The 14,051-nt window shown below is 41.3% G+C and overlaps 1 protein-coding gene across 4 annotated transcripts in view; it reads left to right on the top strand.

The window, feature by feature from the left end:
* The first annotated feature begins 2,478 nt into the window (after positions 1-2,478).
* The window catches only part of LOC122874251 (A-kinase anchor protein 13-like), a 153,654-nt gene continuing 142,081 nt past the window's right edge, over positions 2,479-14,051 (top strand). For all 4 annotated transcript variants that reach the window (XM_044191852.1, XM_044191850.1, XM_044191851.1 and 1 more), the window contains exon 1: positions 2,479-2,709. The gene's annotated coding sequence lies outside the window, so the exon portion shown is untranslated. The remainder of the gene's footprint in view (positions 2,710-14,051) is intronic.

Here is a 14,051-nt window from a genome sequence, read left to right as displayed (position 1 = left end):
ATCTTGAGAACAACAACACTTAAATCAGAATGCTGTTTGTTGATTTCAGCTCAGCATTCAACACAATCTCCCCCATGAAACTGAATATTGGACTTCCTTACAAACAGACCCCAGACAATTCTGATTGGTGGTCACACCTCCTCCACTCTAGTGCTCAACACTGGTGCCCCCAGGGCTGTGTGCTCAGCCCCCTCCTGTTTACGCTGTAGTGTACAGTGCAAAAAGTGTCCACATGTATAGTCGGCACAGTATAGCACAGTCCATGAGGGGTGACCATCCTGCTGTGGCCTCAGAAACCTGTTGGTACAACCCTCTACTTCAAATATGCAGATGACACGGCCATCCTCGCACTACTCAATGACAACTAGTAGGCGATTTGAGGGGGGATGAGGGGGGATTCCATCCCCCTTGTTAACAAAATTAACAAAATCTGCCCCCCTTGTTAACCTGCTTAAAGGATGCTATGTGCTTTGTCTCGTAGTGGCGCTTCACAATGCCATCTCCTCCAGGCTGTCAAGGTGCACTCCTACAACAGAGCCCGCCTTCCTGACCAGTTTATTTTTGCATCACCAGCCATAATGCTGCCTCCCCAACACACACCAGCAAAGAAGAGTGCACTGGCCCTCACTGTTTCATAGAACATGCAAAGCAGCCTGTTGCATATTGAATGATCTGAGCCTCCTCAGGAAGTACAGTCTGCTTTGTCCCTTACTATAGACGGCACCACAGTTGTCTGACCAGTCCAGTTTGTTGTTGAGGTGCACCCCCAGGAACTTGTATGACTCCACCACACCCACCTCCTCACCCTGAATGGTGATAGGTGTAGGTGGCTTCCTGTTCCGTCAGACGTCCACTACCAGCTCTTTTGTCTGGCTGCAGGTGGTCGATGTTACACCAGCCGACAAATATCTCCACCAGACTCCTATACTCATCCTTGTTGTCCCCAGTGATTGCAGCCAACAATGGATGGAACCTTGTGTTGTAGAATGACAAATAAATGTACCTTGAAATAGCACAGCTTTCCATGAGTAGAAATATCTTACATGTAATAACTAATCCAAGAAGTTACCAAGAAACTCTGCATAGATCTGTAGTGAATTTCATGCCGAAGTTTCCACCAAGACTCAAACTTGGATCAATGGATGCAGAGTACAAAGTGCTGACTATTACACCATGGAACCCATCTTTTGCATGCGGGCAGTACAAATCACAACAAAGACAAATGACTTGCATTGAAAACAGTAAAAATGTGCTTCTTCCAAATTAGGGTGTTGTTGCTTTTAGACTTACATTAGATGATTAGGTCTATGTCAAGTTACCTCAGATTTTAGGGGGAAAAGAAAGGATTTACAATTTAAAGTCAACTTAAATAAAGTAACCCATGTCACTGTTACCTGGGAGTTATTTACACTTTCACTGAACCTTATCTTTTTCTTTTTTCTTATCATCTTTCTCTCTTGTCTATCTTGCATCAAATCTCTGTCCAATCTTACAATCTGTTTTTCTGCCATCATCCCTTTCTACCATTCATTCCTAATTAAAGACTATCTCATATTACTTGCAGTAACCATGTACAGCATACTGCCAGGCACTTTTATGTGAATGTGTTCTCATGACTCTAAGATGTACTTTTCCCGTTTGTACCAGGAGAGGTCATCCTTACCTATAATAACCACTAAATCCAGTTGGAGCGAACAGAACACTGATAGGGTGCTGCTAAATGATCTAATTTACGGGATTATAAACAGAAGATCTTCAGTATACTCGTTGTACTTCAATGACTCCTGGATACTATGTAGTTAAACATTAACTAGAATTTTTGCAGATTGTCTTAATTTTCACTGAGAGGCACATATTTTGTAAAAACATTTTACAAAACTACATTTTTTTGTAAAACGATTTTAATTTGAAAGACATGCATGTGTAGGTTAATTGATAACTCTAAATTGCCCGTATTGAATGAATGTGAGAGTGAATGGTTGTCTGTCCTTGTCTGTGTCTGTGTTAGCCCTGCGACGAGTTGGCCACTGTCCAGGGTGTACCCTGCCTAAGGCCCAAAGTCACTGGGATAGGCTCCAGTCACCCGCGACCCCTAACGGGACCAAGCGGTAGAAAATGGATGGATGGATTTTAATTTGGCCTAAACACACCCATCTGAAATAAAGTACTAAAACTAGAGCTAAATATTTCACTTGAAACATCTCACTGTGGCCTGTGATCTACAGGAGAAAGAGAATCCAGTCCGGAGTCAGTCAAACAGGACAGTAAGGCTGCTTCACCTCCAAAATAAAGTCGTAAAATTGTAACTTAACGTTAAAACGTAAAGTATCGCGGCTCCCAAAATACTCGTCATTTATTGTTCCTTAATGAAAAAGAATCCGTATATATAAATATGTTGGTCCTTGTCAGTATGCGTAAGCAGTTTGTCACTAAGCAGGGATTTGTTTTGAAAAGTTTTACCGGAAATATCAAGTTTGACATCGGGGCTGCGTCTCAGCGTGAACCCCGAGCCTCCGCAACCAGCGCCCAGCGCGAGACAGGGTTTCAACCTGGAAGAAGATGGTATTCTTCAACTGCTTCGTCTGCGCTTATCATTTTGAGAAAGGAGGTAGACGCTTTAAAGAGTTCCCGTAAGATATTCCACCGTAGCTGGCGTACAACAGAAAAGAGGGCAGTGATCTCGCTGCCTGAAGTCAGCGCTGCTACAAGGTAAGCAGAGAGCCGGCGGGCCGAAAGCCCCTTCTGCTGGCTGACTTTAGGGAGTTTCTCCAACTATACGAGAACACAAACGCGTCTTGTTTTGACTTTTTCTTCTATTGTGGTTTGTGGTTTATGCAACTCTTTGCAGCTACGTGTTGCAACGCTTAAGCTCCAAACACCGAACCTCTGAGGTTTGGCAAGAAAGGCTGTTTTTCCTCTTGTGCTGGTGAAACTCAGCGGCAGGTCGGGGCTGTCGACATGACTAATGACGTTACTGAAGGCTACTTTATGGATGTTGTGTCTGTTCTAGAAGATAATACAGACATGATAGTTTCCCACAGCTGGGATCTGAGCGACATTAGGGAACATACATGGCAGTATACTAATAATAGGTGGGTGAGAGGTGTTTCTATTATTTTGTCCACTCCATTTATACAGGACCCCAAAGTGGTTAAAGCAGAGGGTGACTTGGACAGTTGCCAACAGGGTGGAGGTGAGCTGAAACAAGGGGCAGCAGTAGACCCAACATCCAGAAGTTAGACCTGCCCAAAATGTCATATTCTTCCATTATTTCATTGCTTTCACTGTGAACCAAACTCATGACGATTAAAGAGGCTCCGCCGCTGAGGGGCACAGTATTACCGGCTAAAGAAAGTCAGAACAACAACTGTGATAAAGGAGCGACTCATACTGCTCCGGGCTATGCATCGTGAGGATATAGAAGCTGGGGTGAAAGTAAAGTGTCACCATCAAACGAGCTAACTGCCCGACACGCTGCGCCTGCACAGCACTGTGGATCGACGAGTTTCCCAGGCCCTGATGTTACTGTTCTTCACTGCTGGAGAAAGAGCGTTAATAAGATCCCCTCCTTACTCCAACATCTATTTTTGCACAAAACAAAATGTCACCAGTGATGTTGATTCAATCAAGAATCGGTTTTGAACGGAGAATCGATTCCGAATCAATTTGTGACACTAAGATTCAGAATCGAATCCTGAGCGTCCCACACATTTCCAACCCACCAGGTCCAGGTGGACATTGGGCATGCTGTGTAAGGAATTCATCCAGCAAGCCTGTGCACAGCCACTGTTGCGCTTCTTTTGAGAGCAAACGTACAGTACAAAGACTGTTCTTAGCAGGGATACTTCTTAAAAAATGAAGAAATAGACTGTAAATTCAATAAACAGACTGACCTGGAAAATCTATTGCCACTCCAGTATCTTGTGTTTTCCAGAACCCTCTAAAGTCTTGGTGTTGGCCACCATTTTCTAAGAAAACCTGTAATTATTTTAAGACATTGTGATCACTCCAGTATAAGTTTAACAGGGCTGAAATTCTGTCCATAAAAATAGATACAAATCAGACTAATTATATACCAACAAAATCAAATACCCAGCGCGCGCCCCCCTCGGTAAGGTGTGGCTGCGAATGTCACCTGTCATGTCTGACTCACCTTATCTTTGAACTGCAGTGACATGCTCTGCCCACTGAACATGTTACATTTCTTGATTCATGTGATATTGTCAAAGTTGAATATATAAAATTCGAATCATGTCAATTCAGTTTTATTTATATAGCGCCAATTCATAACAGAAGTTATCTCATTGCACTTTTCCTATAGAGTAGGTCGTGACCGTACTCTTTATAATATTATTTACAGAGACCCAACAAAACCCACCATGAGCAAGCACTTGGCGACAGTGGCAAGGAAAAACTTCCTTTAAGAGGCAGAAACCTTGGACATAAAGCATGTTGCAACCACATATCACCCATACGAACATGTTGTTTTGTTTCATTTGTAGCTTTGTTCCTCTTTCTCTCTTGCCTTTTCTTTAGCAGCAACATGAGAAAATAGCTTTTTGGGTCACCGCCCAAAATTGCAGTAGTCACTTTGAGTTATCCCTAGCCAAAACTAGTGTCCTAAAATAATCAAAAATTTGGGTGCATGGGGACATGAAATCTGGCTGAAAATCAGTTTAACAGTCCCTTTTTGAAATCATTTTTTAAAAACGGTGAGCCCTAAGTATAAAAAGTATAAACCTGAGGGAGTAAAAGAGACAGAAGAGATGATGAAATGATTCTAAATGAATGCAACCTTATTAATCGCATTTGTTAAGGCAACCTGCAAAATATGTTTTCAAGTTTATTTTTAACTTGCACAACTTTTTTGTGCTATGAAGTCAGTAAGCTGTATGAGTTATAGAAATTGGTGCATGATTATGCAAGGAAAACATCAGAACTATTTGACATCCATGTCATTTTCAAAGGTTTCCCAGTGGAGTACATGAATGCAAAAACAAGGATAGAAAGGTTTAGGGCAAAAAGTCAGAGATCAGCAACGGCTGAACTGAAAGAGCAACAAATGCAGATGAGATAACATGAGGATTAAAAGTAATTTTAATGGCTAAACAAGTTAATTTACTTGAACAAGCCTACACATCTTTTATTTTGAAGAGCTGATCAAGAGCTGGAAACAAAGCAGTAAGTGCTCTTCTACAAGGCAGCACGAGCAGATGTGTGATATTTTAGGCCAATCACAGACGGTTCCACTGTGGTGGCTGTGTGAGTCCTGATGAGAGACACGATGCAAATCTGTTCATTCTCTCTCCAGCTGTTTCCTTTTCTGTCTCTGCACAGTTCAGCTGCTTGGTCGGCACGGTCACAATACCATTCAGACCAACCTTTCCTGTTCCAAAGGCTCGTTTCTTTTCATACAAGCCAGACAGACAGAGACACAGACAGAGACACGGACAGAGACACGGACAGAGACAGACACAAACAGACAGAGACACAGACAGACAGAGACACAGACAGAGACAGAGACACAGGCAGAGACACAGACAGACAGAGACACAGACAGACAGACACACACACAGACAGACAGACACTCAGACAGAGACAGACACACAGACAGAGACAGAGACAGACACAGACAGACACACACACAGACAGACAGACACACAGACACAGACAGACACACACACAGACAGACAGACACTCAGACAGAGACAGACACACAGACACAGACAGATACAGACACAGACAGAGACACAGACAGACACACAGACAGACAGAGACACAGACAGACAGAGACACAGACAGACAGACACACACACAGACAGACAGACACTCAGACAGAGACAGACACACAGACAGAGACAGAGACAGACACAGACAGACACACACACAGACAGACAGACACACAGACACAGACAGACACACACACAGACAGACACAGAGACACAGACACACAGACAGAGACAGAGACACAGACAGACAGACAGACAGAGACACAGACAGACACACAGACAGAGACAGAGACACAGACAGACAGACAGAGACACAGACATACAGACTAACTCATCCTTCCTTCACTCTGATCATTCAGTAGTTGAATTTCGAGCCAAGTATATTTAACCAAATTAGAAATGCTAAATGGACGGGGGTGTCCAGGTGGTCCAGTGGTTTAAAACGCTGACTCGCGACGTCCCACATTCCAGTCCAGCTGGAGACCTGTGTTGCATGTCATCCCCCTCTTCTCTCTCCCCTTATTTCGTGTCGGCTCTATACTGCATCTGTCTGTCTGATAAAGGTCAACAATCCTAAAAGGAAATGGCAGTTATTTTTAATATGTATTATAATATATCATGTGGAAATCCCTTTTGTTAGGCAGCAAAATGTGCTGCTGTAGTTTTTAGTCCAGAAGTGGTCCTCACCTCATTCCTGCTCATAGAAACAGACTTTTATCAATGACAACTATTGCAGTCCAAGTACTCAGTGGATTTTACATTCACATGTGTGTATCTCTGGTGTCCAATGCATTTTCTTCCTCATAAAACATTTGTAAAGATGTTTTCTTCGATATTTTGAAAGCACCATTCGTTACGACCATGTTCACTAGCTGGTAGTCTCCTTCTTCCTGTCTTTTGCTGCTGCATTGTTATTTTTTTGGTGCGTCACCACTATCAGCTGTCGATACTGCTAGGTATCAAATCAATACTTTTTTGGTAGCGACTGAAATGTCTGTAGCGAACTGTCAAGTATCTAAAATGCCATTGAATGTCTGGTTCTTAGTCTTGTTTACTTATTATTAGAACCAATAGTTCCTGATTTAAATCAGAATGTTGCCATCTTTAAACTATTTTATTTAGATAAAATTCTTGTATGGTTGTGTTTCTTACATGGAAAAAAGCTATGATGTGACAAATGTCACGATAAGGGCTGGGGCGCTTCATCGACGTGCCCGGTCACAGCATGGATTCCCCGGAGAGCAAGCTGCAGCCACAGCTGAACTGAAGCGGAAAGCCCTGCAGTGCATACTTCGTTTCTTGTTACATTGGTTTGTTTTTAAGAGAAAATGATTGAATTAAATACTGAAATATAAATGAGACAAGTTTTTGATATTAATTTTGGCTAAATTAATTGTTATTAATCGAGTAACAAAAAAATGATCTTTAGAATAATTGATAAAATGATCGTTAGATGAATCGATAATAAAATAATCAGGAGGTGCAGCCCTACCAAGGGCATCCCAGGAAAAAGTCATAGTAATAGTCCACCAGTGGATAGCATAAAACCATTGGCAGCAATCTGTATCATGTCCTCAGTTTGCCTGTGCTTGGGTAGTATAGCACATCGCTCATCAAATCATTGCTCCATAGCGCCACCAGTGGTCATGAACTCCACAGAGAACCTTTAAAGCCACTGGAAACCCAAATCCACAACAGCCTTCTAACTATGTAAATTATGGTCTTATGTACAGAATAGTAAGCATCTAAAAAGTATTACAAATTAGTTTCAATCCAAATTTGTAAACTTTACTGATATTGGGTTTGAATGGGGCGTGGTTTTGCTCTGATATTTATTAATTCAATTCAATTTCAATTCAATTTTATTTATATAGCGCCAATTCATAACAGAAGTTATCTCATTGTGTTTTTCCTATAGAGCAGGTTTAGACTGTACTGTTTATAATATTAATTACAGAGACCCAACAAAAATTACGCAATTAATTCCGCGAACCAATCAAAATTCTGGAACTGAAAACCCAGAGTTTCCCTCATCTCAGGGTTAACAAACTCTTTTCACAGGGTCCATTTGTCGCAAAACATTCCAACTTGGGACAATGGTAAGAACGGATTCTCACATGAAATCTCAAAAGCACAAGCGCTGTGCTCGCACTCGAAAAAGTACTGTGCCCATCGAGTCGTTCGCTGCTGCTGCTAGTTTGGCTGTAACGTTACGTACTAGTGATGATTTGTCTACTGCGAATATGTCCGCTCTGCAGTGGTGGAATGTAACGAAGTACGTTTACTCAAGTATTGTACTTAAGTACAAATTCGAGTTTCTTCTACTTCACTTGAGTCTTTTCTTTTCATGCAGCATTCTACTTTTACTCCGCTAACGTTACATCTCAGCGCCAAATATTGTACTGTTTACTCCACTACATTTGTTTTACAGCTTTACTTACTATTTTTCAGATGACCATGTATCTCCAATGTGAATTTTGAAGTGTTCCTTTATGGGTTGAGGAAATTCTTCTACTTTTCAAAATGAATAAACTCTTTAACCCCCTCGGAGCAGCTGGAAAACGCATCGTCACAGAGCTGAAAACAGGCTGTTTCTCTGAGCTCAGAGATACGTGGTTCTCACAGGACAGCGACACTACAAACACATGCTGATCTTATAGACCATGATGCATTGCTGTAGATTAAACTACCCAACAGTATATACAGCAGTTAAAATGAGCTCAACCTTAAACATCTGCAGCAGTAAAATGCAACACACACATTAATGCAGCAAGAATATGAATCCAGAAACATCAGATATAATAAAACACTGACAGGAAGCGTTTTACTGCACAGGGACGACTCTCACTGCCACACTGTAAGTACATTTAGCTGATAATAATTACAACTTAAGTAAATGCAGGACTCCTTGTAGTTGAGTATTTTCTTCTTCCAGCACTGCTGCGCTGGTAAAGCCTTCAAGCCCCGCTACCACTCATCAGACTACCACCATACACTTTTATTATCGTTATGTTAGCTAATGTGCACTAAATATTTCAGTTGTTTCAGATGTTTTTTTTATGTTTGAGTCTGTGGTGGCCAGTGCTATCCTGTATGCTGTTGCATGCTGGGGCAGCAGGCTGAGGGTAGCGGACGCTAACAGGCTCAACAAACTGATCTGTAAGGCCGGTGACATTGTGGGGGTGGAGCTGGACTCTCTGGCGGTGGTGTCAGAGAGGAGGATGCTGGCCAAACTACATGCCATCTTGGACAGTGTCTCCCACCCGCTCCATGACGTGCTGGTCAAACAAAGGAGCACCTTCAGTGAAAGACTCATCCCCTCAAAAGCACCACAGAGCGCCACAGGAAGTCACTCCTGCCTGTGGCCATCAGACTCTTTAACTCCTCCCTCTAAGTGTCAGTCTGTATGACCCTAGGTCACTAAACTGGACACTGATCATTAACATCTCTGCAATACTTGAAATAATTGTGCAATGAAATTGTGCTGTGTTCAGTACTCCTGTGCAATATACTCTGTTTAATTTATTGATATTTATTCATACTCTATTACTGCTGTGCAATATCCTCCGTCTCATAATCATCTTAATAAGCTACACTTCCCAGTACATGCACTACTACTTATTACATTGTATTACTGTATAATTATCATCAACCGGTAATCCACTTTGTACTTCACACTTATTTTAATTTTATACCTATACCCACTTGGTACTTAATTTGTTTTCTGACCTGTATTATAGTGGATTATATTTTTTGCTTAGTGCTTCTGTTCCTGTGTGCACTGACGTGACAGTGAGCTGCTGTAGCCAAAGACTTTCCCCTCGGGGATCAATAAAGTATTTCAGATTCTGATTATTCAAATTCAATAAAACTCAATAATGGTGTATACTGTAGTGTAGTTTGGCGATTTGTTTTGCGGCGGTAATGGTATTTTTTTTCCTTTTTAGAGGTATTAAAGAGGTCTTAAAAGTCATTAAATTTGTGCTTAAAAAATGCAGATCCGCTGTTTCACTAAAGCCGCTTTCTGGAATACACCTCTGGGTTCAGAGTCGTGCAGTCGCAGGATGCGCACACAGACTTGCGTACACACACACGCCTGTGTGCGTCTGCATGGCTGAGTTGTACTAATCACACGCAGACACACTTACACACATGTGGAACCTTTAGTAAATAATCACACGAGCACGTATGTGCGTCTTGTCCTCTGTGACCCTTTACACCCCTATAATGCGTGAGTGTGTGTGTGTTTATATTTGTGTGTGTGCGTGTGTTTTATACACCTGTATTGACTCCTGAGCAATAGTAATAATACATGTCACTATGAGTGAAACAAATAAAACAAAGAAACACAATGTTTAAGTGTGCAGTTGAAACCTTGATATTCTCAGTTCTTTACTTTAGTGAGTGTTTTTTTGGCCTCCATATTGTTCAGTCTTAACTCTGTTGACTAAGAGCACACAGAGTTTCTCAGAGGCTGGATTTTCTGACCGTTTCAGATCAAGATTAGAAATCTGGGATTGTGAAAAAATGGGTAGACCTACAGTCTGCTGAGACAGAATCATCAGAACAATAACACAGGGACCGGCAGACATTTAGACAGAGAAGATGCTTTTCCTTTTTCTTGAAGGAGGGATAAAACATTGAGAACATGTTGGTTGTCAAGCACGCCTTTATTTATAGCCCTCTGTTATCTCTCAGAAATACACACCACACTGAAAGTACACACACCCTGTTTTCTCCTGTCTTTCTCCTGCCTGTAGTTGTGTGTCACACACAGCAGTAAGCAGTGGTATGCAGGGGCTAACCAGTGCTGGATGTTTTACTGTTGAGTCATACTGTGTCTCTCACTCTGCTACCATGCATTCTGAGCTCTGTGTTTTTCCTTGTAACTTCTTGTTGATCTACTTGGGGGTTAAAGCTGTGATGCACAACAGTATTTTGTTTACATCACTACGCATTATCTGAGTGTGTCTACCTGCATGTGGCAGCATGTTCATCCCTAAATCTCCCATTTAAACTTGAATATTCTAAGATAAATGAGTATATTACAGCACTCACTATTAGAATTTAAACCCTTTCTAATTTTACCAAAGTTACACAACGATTATAATCAGATTATTATTATAAAAGATACGCCTCTAAGGCCACCTTCAGACCAACTTGAGCCCCTAACCCTAACCCTGTTCCCAATGGCTTTAAGATGGCAAGTGTCCATCCTATTTTTAAAAAGTCCGCCCTTATAGCAATCCAACCAAATAACTACAGACCTATTTCGAAACTACCATTCATTTCCAAAATTCTTGAAAAAATTGTTGCACAGCAGCTCCTTGAAGTCACAGAAGAACACAACATTTTCAATAAATTCCAATCCAGCTTTCTCCACTGACATAGTACAGAAACAGCACTGCTAAGGGTGACTAATGACATCTCTACTCTATCCTGGTCCTGCTTGACTTAACTGCTTTCAATACAATTGATCACTCCATCCTGGTTGAACGTCTAAATAAGTAGGTTGGTATCTCGGGCTCTGCTCTCAACTGGCTCTCGTCCCGCTTGACAAAGATAGGTCGTCGTAGACAACTGTGTCCTCAGCTGCGCTGTAATACTATGTGGAGTTCCGCAGGGTTCCTTGGTCCCATCCTTTTTCGCTCTACATGTTACCTCTGGGCAACCTGGTTAGCCAGTTCAATTGCATCTCCCACCACTGCTATGCTCCCACGACATGCAGCTGCATTTTTCAGTTAAGCCACATGATCTGAGTAATATTGGTAACGTTCATGACTGTCTGACTGCTGTTAAGGAATCAATGTCATTCAACTTCCTTCAACTAAATCCTGACAAAACCGAGGTTCTCCTTATCGGTCCTAACAAGTTTGTGTCTGATGTGAGTCCCTATATGGGCCCTCTGGCCACCAATGTTAAACCCTCCTCAAGAAACCTGGGTGTAATCTGTAACCAAAACCTGAACTTTGACTCTCACATAAACAAACTTCTGCAAATCTTCCAACTCCGGAACATTGTAAAAATCAAACCAATGCTGTCAACCAGAGATCTAAAGCCAAATTTTTTCACGTCTCGACTATCTTCTCCTGTCTCACCCAAGCAGCCCTGTCCCGTCTGCAACTCATGTGAAACGCTGCAACCAGGCTGTTAACCAAAACCAGCCACAGATCCCACATCACACCAATACTCGCATCCCTTCACTGGGATGCGAGTATTGGTGTGATGTGGGATCTATTCTATACTTAACACGCTCCCTGTTAAGTATAGAATAGATTTTAAGATATTGCTTATCACATACAAGGCTCTACATGATCTCACCCCTTCATACATTTCCGAACTTCTGCATCCCTATTCCACTTCTAGACCACCCAGGTCATCCGACCAAGGTCTCTTATTTATACCTCGCACCCTCTGCAAATCCAAGGGCGATTGAGCTTTTGCCGTTAGGGCCCCTTCGCTCAGTCTTCCCCCCTCTGTTAGAACAGCTGAGTCTGTAAACTGCTTTAAAAAACTTTTCAAAACTCATTCATACCAACTTGCCTTCCCTGCAATGGAGCTTTAATTAATTGTTCTGTATATTGCCATATAATGTATGTATGCTATTTATTTTTGTATATGTATATATTGTGCAGCACTTTGTAACTGTTTTTAAAAGGTGCTATGTAAATACAATTTTACTTACTTAATTAGTGAGCTTTAAATGTGTTGGTATAGGCTTTTTCCATCTCGGAGCCAGGCTAGCTGTTTCCTTCCAGTCTTTATGCTAAGCTAGGCTAACCATGTCCAGACTCTCTCTCTCTGCACTTACCTCATTATTGTAAAGAAAGCAAATAAGCGCAATTCCCAAAATGTTGAACTATTCCTTTTAAAAAGGTAATAAGGTCTGCTATTGTTACAGACTTGTCTTTAGCATCTGTATCTACACAAATGGAGTGAACTGCACAATTTACTGTTCAGCAAAGTTATGTTCCAAGGCTGGATTTTTTATTTTTATATTTAATGTCACAGTGATTTCGAATGGGGTTTTCTTCCTTCTGGAGCAGAAGCTGGATGTTGTAGTTTAATTAAATTTTATTTAAGCTCTTTAAGGGAAAGGTTGATGAAAATGTAGCTGAGCAATGGACTGAGCACTTTGAGTCTCGTATGTCATTTATTTGACATATACAGGTATGAAAATGTTCTAGACTTGAAATTTCCATCTCATACAGGGAGGGTAGAGTATACAGAGTTGAGCAGATTTTCGTGCAGAAGTGATTGATTTGAGTCTTGACACTGTGTTATACTGTTGTGCTCTGTTGTTAGGTAGTGCCACTTGCCAAGTGCTCTGCAGAGAGAGGAGAGACACACCAAATAGCAGTTCTGGGTGGCCACATTACAGTAATGTCACTCACCAAGTTATGAAAAGGAACTGGATTATTTTACTGGATTATTCATTTTGAATGTTTGCTATTGTGTCTTGTAATTATCTTCCACTGTATATGTAAAATAACAATTCATATTGTTTTCACTCAAAACAAGGAATATAAATTTGATTTGATACAGAATTTTTGTTTGATACAGTATTTCAAATCAATGATAATCATTTATCAACTACAAAATACCCAATTAAAAAGCCGATAAAAAGACTGCTAACATAAATCTGCTGATACAAGTAGTTTAAACACACAATAGCGACTGTGGCTTAGTGGTAGAGCGGGTCGTCCATCTATCGGAAGGTTGGCGGTTCCATCCCGGCTTACTTTCTTTCAATTGATGAGCAGTTGGCACCTGCCATCAGTGTGTGAATGGGGTCAGAAAAGACTAGAAAAGCGCTATAAGTACAGTCCAGTTACCATTTAAAGGGTGTTTGAAGTAAATTACAGACTTTTCTTGTCCATTCTTTATGTATAGGGCATTCCAAAGTCTAGGCAATATTTCCAAAGCGCCCTTTCCTTTTTCTTTAGTCAGGAGGTTGTTACCCCCAGGGTCTCAGACTGGTCTCCATCTTAGAAGGCGATGTAAGATAAGGATACAATTAGGAGCCAGGCAAAACTGCATCTTGTAAGTGATAAGAAAAAGCTGAAATTTATACTAAAGCTCAGTGATAGCCAATGTAAAGGAGATAAAATAGAGAGTATGTGTGCATACATGTTCCTGTTAAGAGCCTAGCAACAGTGTTTTGTACGAAGCGTTACATGGAGCTCGGACATTAGCTTGTGGTTACAGCAGGAATAGAGAGAATTGCAGTAGTCGTGAGGAGATTTAAGCATGAATAATCTGTTGTAGGTCACTAAGATAAGAGAGGTTTGAAGTTTTTCTGAGCTGAGAGAAACATGATTA

Source organism: Siniperca chuatsi, linkage group LG4, assembly GCF_020085105.1.
Source record: "Siniperca chuatsi isolate FFG_IHB_CAS linkage group LG4, ASM2008510v1, whole genome shotgun sequence".
Classification (NCBI taxonomy): Eukaryota; Metazoa; Chordata; class Actinopteri; order Centrarchiformes; family Sinipercidae; genus Siniperca; species Siniperca chuatsi.
This window is presented reverse-complemented; position numbering and strand designations above follow the sequence as displayed.